The sequence below is a fragment of the Coregonus lavaretus genome, assembly GCF_964263955.1.
Source record: "Coregonus lavaretus genome assembly, chromosome: 29".
Taxonomy (NCBI): domain Eukaryota; kingdom Metazoa; phylum Chordata; class Actinopteri; order Salmoniformes; family Salmonidae; genus Coregonus; species Coregonus lavaretus.
Genome location: NC_140016.1, coordinates 23,703,924 through 23,716,676, shown reverse-complemented (window position 1 = coordinate 23,716,676; position 12,753 = coordinate 23,703,924).

Here is a 12,753-nt window from a genome sequence, read left to right as displayed (position 1 = left end):
GGGAACCTGGAGGGCGATAGATGACAAGGATATTAAGCTTAAATGGGCTAGTGACTGTGACAGCGTGGAATTCAAATGAGGAGATAGACAGATGGGTTAGGGGAAAAATTGAGAATGACCACTTGGGAGAGATGAGGATTCCTGTGCCACCACCCCTCTGACCAGATGCTCTCGGGGTATGCGAGAACACATCGTCAGACGAGGAGAGAGCAGTAGGAGTAGCAGTGTTTTCAGTGGTAATCCATGTTTCCGTCAGCGCCAGGAAGTCGAGGGACTGGAGGGTAGCATAGGCTGGGATGAAGTCAGCCTTGTTGGCGGCAGAACGGCAGTTCCAGAGGCTGCCTGAGACCTGGAACTCCAGGTGTGTGGTGCGTGCAGGGACCACCAGGTTAGAGAGGCAGCAGCCACGCGGTGTGAGGCGTTTGTGTAGCCTGTGCGGAGAGGAGAGAACAGGGATAGGCAGAGGCATAGTTGACAGGCTGCAGCAGATGGCTACAATAATGCAGAGGAGATCGGAATGAAATGAACTAAACATCAGGGAAAGGAGAGAGCAGGCCTCCCTCACCAAAAAAAAATAATATATATATATAACTCTCCCAACTTCCACCTCAGAAACTATAATTGTTTCACTGAACCACCCGAGTAAAACTCTCCCAACTTCCACTTTAGAAATTAGAATTGTTGTAAACTACAGCAGACTGTTATCAGTAGCTGTAATTAAGTACAGCAGCTACCAACCACCTAACGTTAATGCCTCGGATGAGGTTAGAAAAACAGCTGAATGGTAGCAGCTAGCTGGCTCAATCACAGGTACTCTTAAGCATGAAATAACATTGGAAACAATTAACCACAGTTGCAAAAAGTTACCAGTAGCTACCCGCTAGCTAGCTAGCTAGCTTTGTTGGTCCAAGTAGTGGGTAAGCTAGCCTCGTGCTTCGCCGGGGTCCGCCGAATACAGTCCTTACCTACAATAATTACCTACAATAACCTTCAATAACTACCTGAGTAAGCTACCTATAATACCAAACTACAATACCTACCTACAATCTAAATACATGGTTTAAGCTTAACTCAACACCATATAAGAAGCCAAGCTTACCTTTCATAACGCAGCAATGATTAAACGTTGGGTAGCTAGCACAAAGATATTGTATTTAGCTACCACAGTACAGCCAGCTGGTAGTGTTGGCTGGCTAGCAATGGCTGCTGTGTTGACTTTGTTTGAAAAACGGCGTCGCTGCGAACGAGTGTAGCTGGCTAAAAGGATATTGTTTTTAGTTGCAACCGTTGCTAATAGCTACTCGCCAGCTAATCCAGGAGGTGAGTTAGCTAGCTAGCTTCGTGCTACACCCGGCACCGCCGAATACAAAAGTAACCTACAATAACTACACAACAGCTACCCACAACAGCCCACGATGCCTACCTATACTACTTAATAATATACAGCCCACGATGCCTACCTATAGTACCTAACTACAATCTAAATACATAGTTTAAGCCTTACTCGACAAAGCCCAAGCTATGTATAAAGCCAAACTGGCAGACTGCAATCAGTAGCCGAAATTAAGTACAGCAGCTACCAGCCACCTAACGTTAATGATAATGAGGTTAGAAAAACAGCTGAAGGTGGCAGCTAGCTGGCTCAATTACAGGTACTCTTAAGCGTGAAATAACATTGGAAACAGCTAACCACAGTTGCTAAAAGTTACCGGTAGCTACCCGCTAGCTAGCTAGCTTTGTTGGTCCAAGTAGTGGGTAAGCTAGCCTCGTGCTTCGCCAGGGTCCGCCGAATACAGTCCTTACCTACAATAATTACCTACAATAACCTACAATAACTACCTGAGTAAACTACCTATAATACCTAACTACAATACCTACCTACAATCTAAATACATGGTTTAAGCTTTACTCAACACCACATAAGAAGCCAAGCTTACCTCCTGCTAGAGAAAACACAACCTCTCCCGTCAGCATTCCGAGGAAAAAAAGACAGGGGGATTGTGGGGATTGATCTCCAGGCAGGAGCAGCGCTCCCACGGAGCCACGTGTATCCTTTGTCTCAAGAGGAGAGAAAAGCTATGGAAACTTACATAGCCGAATCTTTGAGACAGGGATACATACGGCCCTCCACTTCTCCCGCCTCCTCGAGCTTCTTTTTTTGTGAAGAAAAAAGATGGAGGGTTGCGCCCGTGCATAGATTACCGTGGTCTCAATCAGATTACTGTGAAATACAGTTATCCACTCCCTCTGATTGCGACCATGACGGAGTCATTGCATGGAGCGCGGTTTTTCACAAAACTGGATCTCAGGAGCGCGTATAACTTGGTGCGCATTAGGGAGGGCGACGAATGGAAAACAGCGTTTAGTACCACGTCAGGTCATTTCGAGTATCTCGTCATGCCATATGGGTTGATGAATGCTCCATCAGTCTTCCAATCCTTCGTAGATGACATTTTCCGGGATATGCAGGGGCAAGGGGTGGTCGTGTACATTGATGACATTCTAGTGTACTCGTCTACCCGAGCCGAGCATATAGCCCTGGTGCGTCATGTATTGAGGAGGCTGTTGGAGCACGACCTATATGTCAAGGCAGAGAAATGTCTGTTTTTCCAGGAGTCGGTCTCCTTTTTGGGTTATCGGTTGTCTGCGTCAGGGGTGAGAATGGAGGTGGATCGTGTGTCAGCAGTGCTTAATTGGCAAACCCCAACCACTGTCAAAGAGGTGCAGCAGTTCTTGGGCTTTGCGAATTACTACCGGAGGTTTATCCGGGGTTTTGGACAGGTGGCAGCTCCCATCACGTCCCTTCTGAAAGGTGGTCCGGTGCGCCTGCAGTGGTCAGCTGATGCGGACAGGGCCTTTAGGAGACTGAAGGACCTGTTTACGTCGGCTCCGGTGCTGGCGCATCCGGACCCCGCAATACCCTTTCAGGTCGAGGTGGACGCGTCTGAGGCCGGTATAGGGGCCGTACTCTCTCAACGGTCCGGCACGCCACCTAAACTCCGCCCCTGTGCTTTTTATTCTAAAAAGCTCAGCCCGGCGGAGCGAAATTATGACGTCGGGGACAGGGAGCTGTTAGCTGTAGTTCAGGCCCTTAAGGTGTGGAGGCATTGGCTTGAGGGGGCTCAACACCCTTTCCACATTTTGACTGACCATCGGAACCTGGAGTACATCCGGGCAGCGAGGAGACTGAACCCTCGCCAGGCTCGATGGAGTATGTTTCTCGCCAGGTTCGTATTTAAAATCACGTACATCCCTGGGTCCCAGATTGGTAAGGCAGATGCGCTGTCCCGGCGGTATGACACGGAGGAGAGGTCCGTTGAGCGTACTCCCATACTACCGGAGTCTTGTCTTGTGGCACCGGTGGTGTGGGAGGTCGATGCTGAAATCGAGCGAGCGTTGCGTACCGACCCCAGCCCTCCACAGTGTCCTGAGGGTCGGAAGTACGTTCCGCTCGAGATTCGGGATCGACTCATTTACTGGGCTCACACGTCACCCTCCTCTGGACATCCGGGTATTGGCCGGACAGTGCATTGTCTTAGCACTAAATACTGGTGGCCCACGTTAGCCAGGGATGTGAGGGTTTATGTCTCCTCCTGCTCGGTGTGCGCCCAGTGTAAGGCACCCAGACACCTGCCCAGGGGTAAGTTACAACCCCTGCCCGTTCCACAACGACCATGGTCCCACCTCTCGGTGGATTTTGTGACAGACCTTCCCCTCTCTCAGGGGAATACCACCATCCTGGTTGTTGTGGACCGGTTCTCTAAGGCCTGTCGTCTTCTCCCTATGTCGGGTCTTCCTACTGCCCTACAAACCGCAGAGGCACTATTTACCCACGTCTTCCGGCATTACGGGGTACCCGAGGATATAGTGTCTGATCGAGGCCCCCAGTTTACCTCCCGAGTATGGAGAGCGTTCATGGAGCGTTTGGGGGTCTCGGTGAGCCTTACCTCAGGGTACCACCCGGAGAGTAACGGGCAGGTAGAACGAGTCAACCAGGATGTGGGTAGGTTTCTGAGGTCCTATTGCCAGGACCGGCCTGAGGAGTTGGCTCAGTACATTCCCTGGGCCGAGTTGGCCCAGAACTCTCTCCGTCACTCCTCTACCAACCTAACCTCCTTCCAATGTGTGTTAGGTTACCAGCCGGTTCTGGCACCTTGGCAGCAGAGCCAGATCGAGGCCCCTGCGGTGGATGATTGGATGAGGCGCTCGGAGGAGACGTGGAACGCTGCACACGTCCACCTGCAGCGGGCCATCCGTCGTCACAAGGCGAGCGCCAATCTCCACCGCAGTGAGGGGCCGGTGTACGCACCCGGAGATCGAGTCTGGCTCTCTACCAGAAACCTACCCCTCCGCCTGCCCTGCCGGAAGCTGGGTCGGCGGTTTGTGGGGCCTTTTAAAGTCCTGAGAAGATTGAACGAGGTGTGTTATAGGTTACATCTGCCTGTTGAATATAAGAATATTAACCCCTCGTTCCATGTGTCTCTTCTCAGGCCGGTGGTAGCTGGTCCACTCCAGGAAGGTGAGATAGGAGAGACTCCTCCGCCCCCACTGGACATCGAGGGGGCTCCGGCGTACACCGTTCAGTCCATCTTGGACTCAAGACGCCGGATGGGGGGTCTCCAGTATCTCGTGGGGTGGGAGGGGTACGGCCCGGAGGAGCGGTGCTGGGTGCCGCGGAGGGACATCCTAGACCCATCTCTCCTGTCAGAGTTCCACCGGGACCATCCCGCACGCCCTGCTCCGCGCCCTCCTGGTCGTCCCCGAGGCCGGGGTCGGCGCACGGCTGGAGCCGCGCGTCAAGGGGGGGGGTACTGTCACGGTTTCGGCCGAGGCTGCTCCTCCTCCTTGTTCGGGCAGGTTTCGGCGGTCGTCGACCCCGGAGTACTAGCTGCCACCGATCTATGTTTCATGTTCGTTTGGTTTTGTCTTGATGTTGTACACCTGTGTCTAGTTAGTCCTCATTAGTGTCCTATTTAGTTCTCGTTGTGTGTGTATGGTGTTTTGTGTGATTGCTCTTCTGTTTTGGTGTTCTGAGCTACGTACTTCCCTCCGTTGTTTGGAGAGGTTTTCGCACATGTTAGTGCGCCTTTTGTTTGACGCCTGTGTGCGCCTTTATTTCGCCTCCGGGCTTATTGTGTTATGGCTATGGTTCAACCCAGCACTCAGAGAAACCAACACGACAAAGGGAGTGGAAGAAACAAAAATATTTTAATAAAAGTTCAAATTGTCTTAGTCCAAAAACAACTGAAGTAAAGGAACAGAGTGGGCTAGTCGGCTCCGGAGGAAGGAGAGGCTGAGGCAGGCAGGCAGGCAGGCAGGCAGGCAGGCAGGCAGGCAGACCGACAGGCAGGAAGGCAGGCAGGTTGGGAGGTATGACTGAACTGAAGACAAAACAAACGACAGGTTAAGGAGAGTGGAGAGCCAGGCTGAAGACAAAGACAAAATAACTTTACTGGTGAGCCAAGTTACCGCTCTGGTAAGAACAACGATCTGGCGCCGGTGGAGAGCCATGCCCAGGAATAAGTAGTGTAGGTTGATGAGAGAATAGGATGCAGCTGCGTAGGCAGGAATCACTGGAAACAACCCGCAGCTGCACAGGAGAGGCAGATCCTGAGCCCGCCCCCTGCTCCACTCCAGACACACCCACATAAAGGGGACAAACACACATACAACAGAAAAAGAGGGGACAAAACAAGGAGGAAGGGAAACAGAACAGGGAGAGACAAGCTGCCCACATAACAGTACCCCCCCCTCAATGGTCGCCACCTGGCGACCCACCAGGCCTGTCAGGGTTGTCGTGATGGAAGTCCGTGATCAGCTGAGGATCCAACACAAAACGCTTAGGGACCCAAGACCTCTCCTCTGGTCCATAACCTTCCCAATCGACTAGGTATTGGAGACCCCTACCCCGCCTCCGAGAGTCCAGGAGCCTACTGACGGTGTAGGCCGGATGGTCGTCAATGAGGCGAACAGGTGGAGGTGGATCAGCCGGCAGACACAAAAGGCTGGAGGACACAGGTTTCAGTTGGGAGACGTGGAAGGTAGGGTGTATCTTCATGGCTGAAGGCAACTTCAAACGAACCGCAGCGGGGTTAATAATGGACTCCACCACAAACGGACCCAGGTACCGAGGAGACAGCTTGCGTGATTTGGTACGAAGAGGTACGTTCTTAGATGACAGCCAAACCTCTTGACCAGGATGAAACACAGGTGCGGGAGTCCTGCTCCTATCCGCTGTTGTCTTGTTCCTGTCGGTGGTCCGAAGCAATGCTTCCCGAGCGTCGCTCCACACTCTCTGGCAGTGGCGGAGGTTCTCCTGAACCGAAGGAACAGCCAATTCCTTCTCCTGAGCAGGAAACAGAGGGGGTTGATAACCCATGGTAACCTCGAAGGGTGAAAGACCGGTGGCAGAGGCGGTGAGGGAGTTGTGGGCGTACTCTATCCAGGGCAGATGTTTAGCCCAGGATGATGGATGTTGAGCAGCCACACACCGAAGGGTTGCTTCGAGGTTCTGATTGGCTCTTTCTGTTTGACCGTTGGTCTGGGGATGAAACCCTGAGGACAGACTAACGGAAGCACCCAAAGCAGAACAGAAACCCTTCCAAACACGGGAAGTAAACTGTGGGCCTCTATCAGATACGATGTCCACAGGTATTCCATGGGGACGGAATACATGTTGGACTAGGAGGTCCGCTGTCTCACTGGCAGACGGTAATTTTGGTAATGCTATATAGTGGACAGATTTAGAGAATCTGTCCACAATGGTAAGTATAGTATCATTACCTTCAGACTTGGGTAGGCCGGTGACAAAATCCATGGCAATGTGGGACCAGGGACGGCTGGGAACTGGGAGGGGTAGCAGCAGCCCCGAAGGGGACTGATGGGAGGCTTTGCCCCGAGCACAGGTTGAACAGGCTGCCACAAAAGCCCGAACGTCAGTTTCCATTGAAGGCCACCAAAAATGTCTCCTAAGCAGCGTCAACGTGCGTCTCATCCCAGGGTGACCAGCAAAACGGGAGGTGTGAATCCACTGCAACACCTGAGACCGGACCGTCTCGGGAACAAAGAGTAGGTTGGGAGGTCCATCACCCGGTCCCGGGTCCGTGGCAAGTGCAGTCTTCACAAGAGACTCGATCTCCCACTGAACAGCCGCCACGACGCATGAGGAAGGCAGGACTGCCTCAGGCTCGCTGGTCTCCGAAGGGTCAGCAAACTGGCAGGACAAAGCATCTGGTTTAACATTTCTTGACCCCGGTCTGTATGTAAGAATAAAGTTAAACCTACTAAAAAACAGGGCCCATCTGGCTTGGCGTGAGTTGAGTCTCTTAGTGGCTTGGATGTAAGCCAAGTTTTTGTGGTCAGTCCAGACCACAAACGGCAATTCAGCTCCATCCAGCCAGTGCCGCCATTCTTCCAGTGCAAGCTTGACCGCCAGCAGTTCCCGGTTTCCAACGTCGTAATTCCGTTCTGTGGGTGACAATTTCTTGGAGAAGAAAGCACAGGGGTGAAGCCTCTGGTCAGTGGGGGAGCGCTGGGAGAGGACTGCTCCCACACCTGAGTCCGACGCGTCCACCTCCACAACAAACTGCAGAGAGGTATTGGGGTGTATCAACACGGGGGAGGTGGAAAACAGTTCCTTCAAAACCCCTACCGCCTGCTCCGCCTCAGGGGACCACCGAAAAGGGACTTTAGGAGATGTGAGTCTTGTAAGGGGTGCCACCACTCTACTAAAACCCTTAATGAATCTACGGTAGAAGTTAGCAAAGCCCAAAAATCGTTGAAGTTGCTTACGGGTGGTGGGTGTGGGCCATTCCGTCACTGCCCGGATCTTCTCGGGGTCCGCCTTCACCTGCCCGCTCTCAATTATGAATCCAAGGAACGATGTAGACTGTTTGTGGAACTCACACTTCTCTGCTTTGACGTACAGCTTGTTCTCCAAGAGCCGTTGAAGGACTTGACGGACGTGTGACTCATGCTCCTCGGGTGACTTGGAAAAAACAAGAATATCATCCAGGTATACAAAGACAAAACGGTTCAAAAAATCCCTAAGAACATCGTTCACCATGGCTTGGAAAACCGCAGGGGCATTTGAAAGCCCAAAGGGCATGACCAAATACTCAAAATGTCCCAGTGGAGTGTTGAAAGCGGTTTTCCACTCATCTCCCTTTCGGATTCGGACAAGGTGATAAGCATTCCTGAGGTCGAGCTTGGAAAACACTGTGGCGCCATGCAGAGGTTCAAAAGCTGAGTTGATGAGTGGAAGGGGATACTTGTTTTTAACAGTTATGTTGTTTAAACCCCTGAAATCGATACAGGGGCGTAACGACTTGTCCTTCTTTTCCACGAAAAAGAAACCTGCACCCAAAGGAGACGACGAGGGACGGATTATGCCCGAGACCAGAGAATCACCAATGTACTGCTCCATTGCCTCTCTTTCCGGTCGGGACAGATTGTATAACCGACTAGAGGGCAAGGGAGCACCAGGAAGCAGTTCAATAGGGCAATCATAAGGCCTGTGTGGTGGTAGAGACAGAGCCTTGTCCTTACTGAAAACCTCCGCTAGGTCATGGTATTCTTTGGGGACAGATGACAGATCAAGAGGAGCTGAGGGAGGAGTTGGGTTACACTTAGTGGGGGGAACCGCTGACCTCAGGCACTCGGAATGGCAGTTAGTGCTCCAACTGAAAATGGTGTGACGTGTCCAATCAATTTGTGGGTTGTGAAGAGCCAACCAGGGGAAGCCAAGGATTAGGGAGGTAGCTGAGCCAGACATAACTCTTAGCTGAATGCTTTCACAATGATTGCCAGAAATCACTAGGGAAACGGGGGTAGTTTGATGAGTTATCTCCGCGAGGAGGCGCCCATCAAGGGCTGTGACCCGGATGGGGGTAGGTAGTGGCTCCATGGGGATACGAGCTTGTGTAACGAACTGGTGGCTAATAAAGTTATCTTCAGCACCTGAGTCTATGAGAGCTGAGAGTGGCAGGGAATGACTCTGGAAACGTAAGGTTACAGGTACTTGTAATCGGGGAATGATGGGTTCAGGATCTAACTCTGGGCTCGCAAGTAGACCCACCGTTACGAGCGAGCCTTGTCTTTTGGCCGCTTAGGGCATGTAGCCAGAATGTGTGTGGCGTCTCCACAGTACAGGCACTCACCCGCCTGGAGGCGCCGTTGCCGCTCAGCTGGAGGTAGTCGAGCTCGACCCACTTGCATAGGTTCCTCCTCTGTGCTCGGGATGGAATCAGGAACAAGAAGCTGCCGACTCCGGAGAGGCGAGACTCGAGTGGTTGGAGGCTGGGGAACTCGTCCTCCTAGATGTGGCCGATCGCCTCTCTCCCGACGCCTCTCCCGCAACCGATTGTCTAGCTTGATGGACAGGGAAACGAGAGAATGTAAATCATGTGGCTCATCACGAGCAGCCAGTTCATCCTTAATGGCTTCATTTAAACCGTTTAGAAATGCTCCTTGAAGTGCCACATTGTTCCACTTGGAGTCCGCTGCCAACGTCCAGAACTCAATAGAGTACTCTGCCACACTGTTAGAACCCTGCCTCAAATTAAAAAGTATCTTGGAGGAATTACCCACATGGTCAGGATGGTCAAAAACAGTCTTCAATTCAGCAGAGAAATCAGCAAAAGTCAATCCAGTCAAAGTTTGATCTGAACACACAGCCTCAGCCCAAACCAGAGCTTTCCCTCTTAACAGCCCCAGAACATAATGTACCTTAGATGAATCAGTAGAAAACGACAGTGGTCTCTGCCGAAAAATCAAGTCACACTGAAGCAAAAATCCCCGGCACTTGTCCAATTCTCCATTGAACGGTTCAGGCGACGTGACAGGGGGTTCCCGACGGAACGAAGCCTGCCTAGTGTCCGAGGAAACAACTTGGGGTGCATCAAACTGGGGGTCAGAGAGAGATGGAGAACTGATAACAGACAATTTAGAGACGTGTGTAGTTAACTGAGTCACCTGGTTCAGCAGTTGATGATTATCTTCCACAAGAGTCCGAATCAACTGGTCATGCTGTCCTAGCAACGTTCCTTGAGCCTGGATCGCTTGTTGGAAGCTGTCTTTGTTTGCCCCGTGCTGTTTCTCTGTTGGGTCCATGGCCAGATCGTTCTGTTATGGCTATGGTTCAACCCAGCACTCAGAGAAACCAACACGACAAAGGGAGTGGAAGAAACAAAAATATTTTAATAAAAGTTCAAATTGTCTTAGTCCAAAAACAACTGAAGTAAAGGAACAGAGTGGGCTAGTCGGCTCCGGAGGAAGGAGAGGCTGAGGCAGGCAGGCAGGCAGGCAGGCAGGCAGGCAGGCAGGCAGGCAGGCAGGCAGACCGACAGGCAGGAAGGCAGGCAGGTTGGGAGGTATGACTGAACTGAAGACAAAACAAACGACAGGTTAAGGAGAGTGGAGAGCCAGGCTGAAGACAAAGACAAAATAACTTTACTGGTGAGCCAAGTTACCGCTCTGGTAAGAACAACGATCTGGCGCCGGTGGAGAGCCATGCCCAGGAATAAGTAGTGTAGGTTGATGAGAGAATAGGATGCAGCTGCGTAGGCAGGAATCACTGGAAACAACCCGCAGCTGCACAGGAGAGGCAGATCCTGAGCCCGCCCCCTGCTCCACTCCAGACACACCCACATAAAGGGGACAAACACACATACAACAGAAAAAGAGGGGACAAAACAAGGAGGAAGGGAAACAGAACAGGGAGAGACAAGCTGCCCACATAACATATTGTGCTCGTGTACTACGTGAATAATTCACTAAAGTCTTTTGGACTTAGCTTCTGCGTCCTGCGCTTGATTCCTGCACCACACCTACCTTCAGCACCCCTGACAATTATCCTCCTTCGTCATGAGGGAGAGAAATTAGAATTTTTTTTAAAGAAATGTCGATTTTTTGGTAACAGAATTTCAAGGCACAATGCAATGTTTCTTAAACTTACAGATGGCAGAAGAAATGATCCAAAACGAAATATAAGTGTTAGTTAGTTGGCAGGAGTCTTTACTTTACAGCATGATTGTGTTTTGATGTATTTCTAATACATTAAGACTTTTTCTGGTAGATGTTTTCTAAGACCCCTTTTCCAACTGTTTGACCAGAAATCAAAGCCTTTGCTTGTTCCAAATTATTTGAATGGAAAATGGTTGAAAAATGTATATATGCTTGCATAAAATAAAAGATAGACTTATCTTTCATTTGACACCCAATTTGACATGCTCCTATGAACTTCACATTGGTGCTCATGGGTCCTTTAGATGGAAATGCCCATACATAAATTATAGAATAACCAAATTTGACCAAGATAGAGTCAGAGCACATCATCGAATACATTAAGAAATGTATTATGATCATCAGATGAATTAATGTCATCACTGAACAACGATGTGACAAAATCATTCAGTTTAAGACTTCTGACAGTTTTTTGCTTGCGTGCCAATATTGCTGGCTAGACTAGCCTAGACCATACTTAGAGGGAGATGGCATAGACATGTTCTGATTGGTCCATCTGTATTTGTTCAGGCTTGTGATTGGATTTCAGATAGAACCTTATAGCGGCAAGTTCAAATGGTTTTACGCAGATAGAACTTTCTATTAAAAAAAAAAAAATGCTTAAAATTTTATTTTTCAAAAATGTAACTTCACAGACATATTTAGACACATCTAATGATCAATTATGTCTGACTAACTCATTTTTTACAAACATGGCATATAAAATCTTACAGTCCCAAGGACTCGCTTTGTCTCAGAGAATGGTGAGACCTGCTCCATAGATGGTGTGGACTGTATCCCTGTGGTGATGATGAGAATGGGAGTAGGACTCCTCCAAACATACTTACAGTGTGCATTCTACCATTAGGTAATGTTTTCTCAATATTTTTTGAACAGTGCTTTTTCTGTACGTTATTAACTTGTATGCAAATGATCTAATAGCAATGTAACACAATTAAAGACAAATGGTTTCTATCTGGTACCCGATATAGTTGTTTTCCATCTTTATATGCTACTAAGACCGTGCTCTGTGACTCTTCAATCCAGTAGGAGACTGCTGCATTCCACAGAAACACTTGTGTTTAATCAATTAATCAACCAAACCGTGTTGATCTCACTCCAATCAATCTTTGAAAAGGGGTCTGTCTGATACAGGGAGAGCGAGAGAGAGAGAGAGAGAGAGAGAGAGAGAGAGAGAGAGAGAGAGAGAGAGAGAGAGAGAGAGAGAGAGAGAGAGAGAGAGAGAGAGAGAGAGAGAGAGAGAGAGAGAGAGAGAGAGAGAGAGAGAGAACCATGAGGAATTAATTCAGAAGGCATCAAATCATTAGGCAGTTGGATGTTATTCATGAATTAATAAACACAACAAGATGTTGATGTTTGGTTTTCCATTAAGCAACTAGGCCAATAAGACATCCCAAATACAGTTTTTTACAATCACTTTGGCACTAATTTCAGAACCATGACGTCATTTTTCAAAACTCTAACACTTTTTTCAATTGCTTGGATACAATACACATAAAACTAAGATCATTTGTTCATTTAACAAAAATCACCTGTTCAATATGACACAACTTAACATCAAAGTACTACTATTTCAAAAGGCAATTCACACATTACATTTCAGATGAGTGTCTATTCATTTCATTACAATTATCCAACTATCAATTGATACAACTGCTCAAAATGATAAGTAACTGTTGCATTACTCTTAATGCATAGTTGTATGGAAACAGACAAACAATATTCCATGTT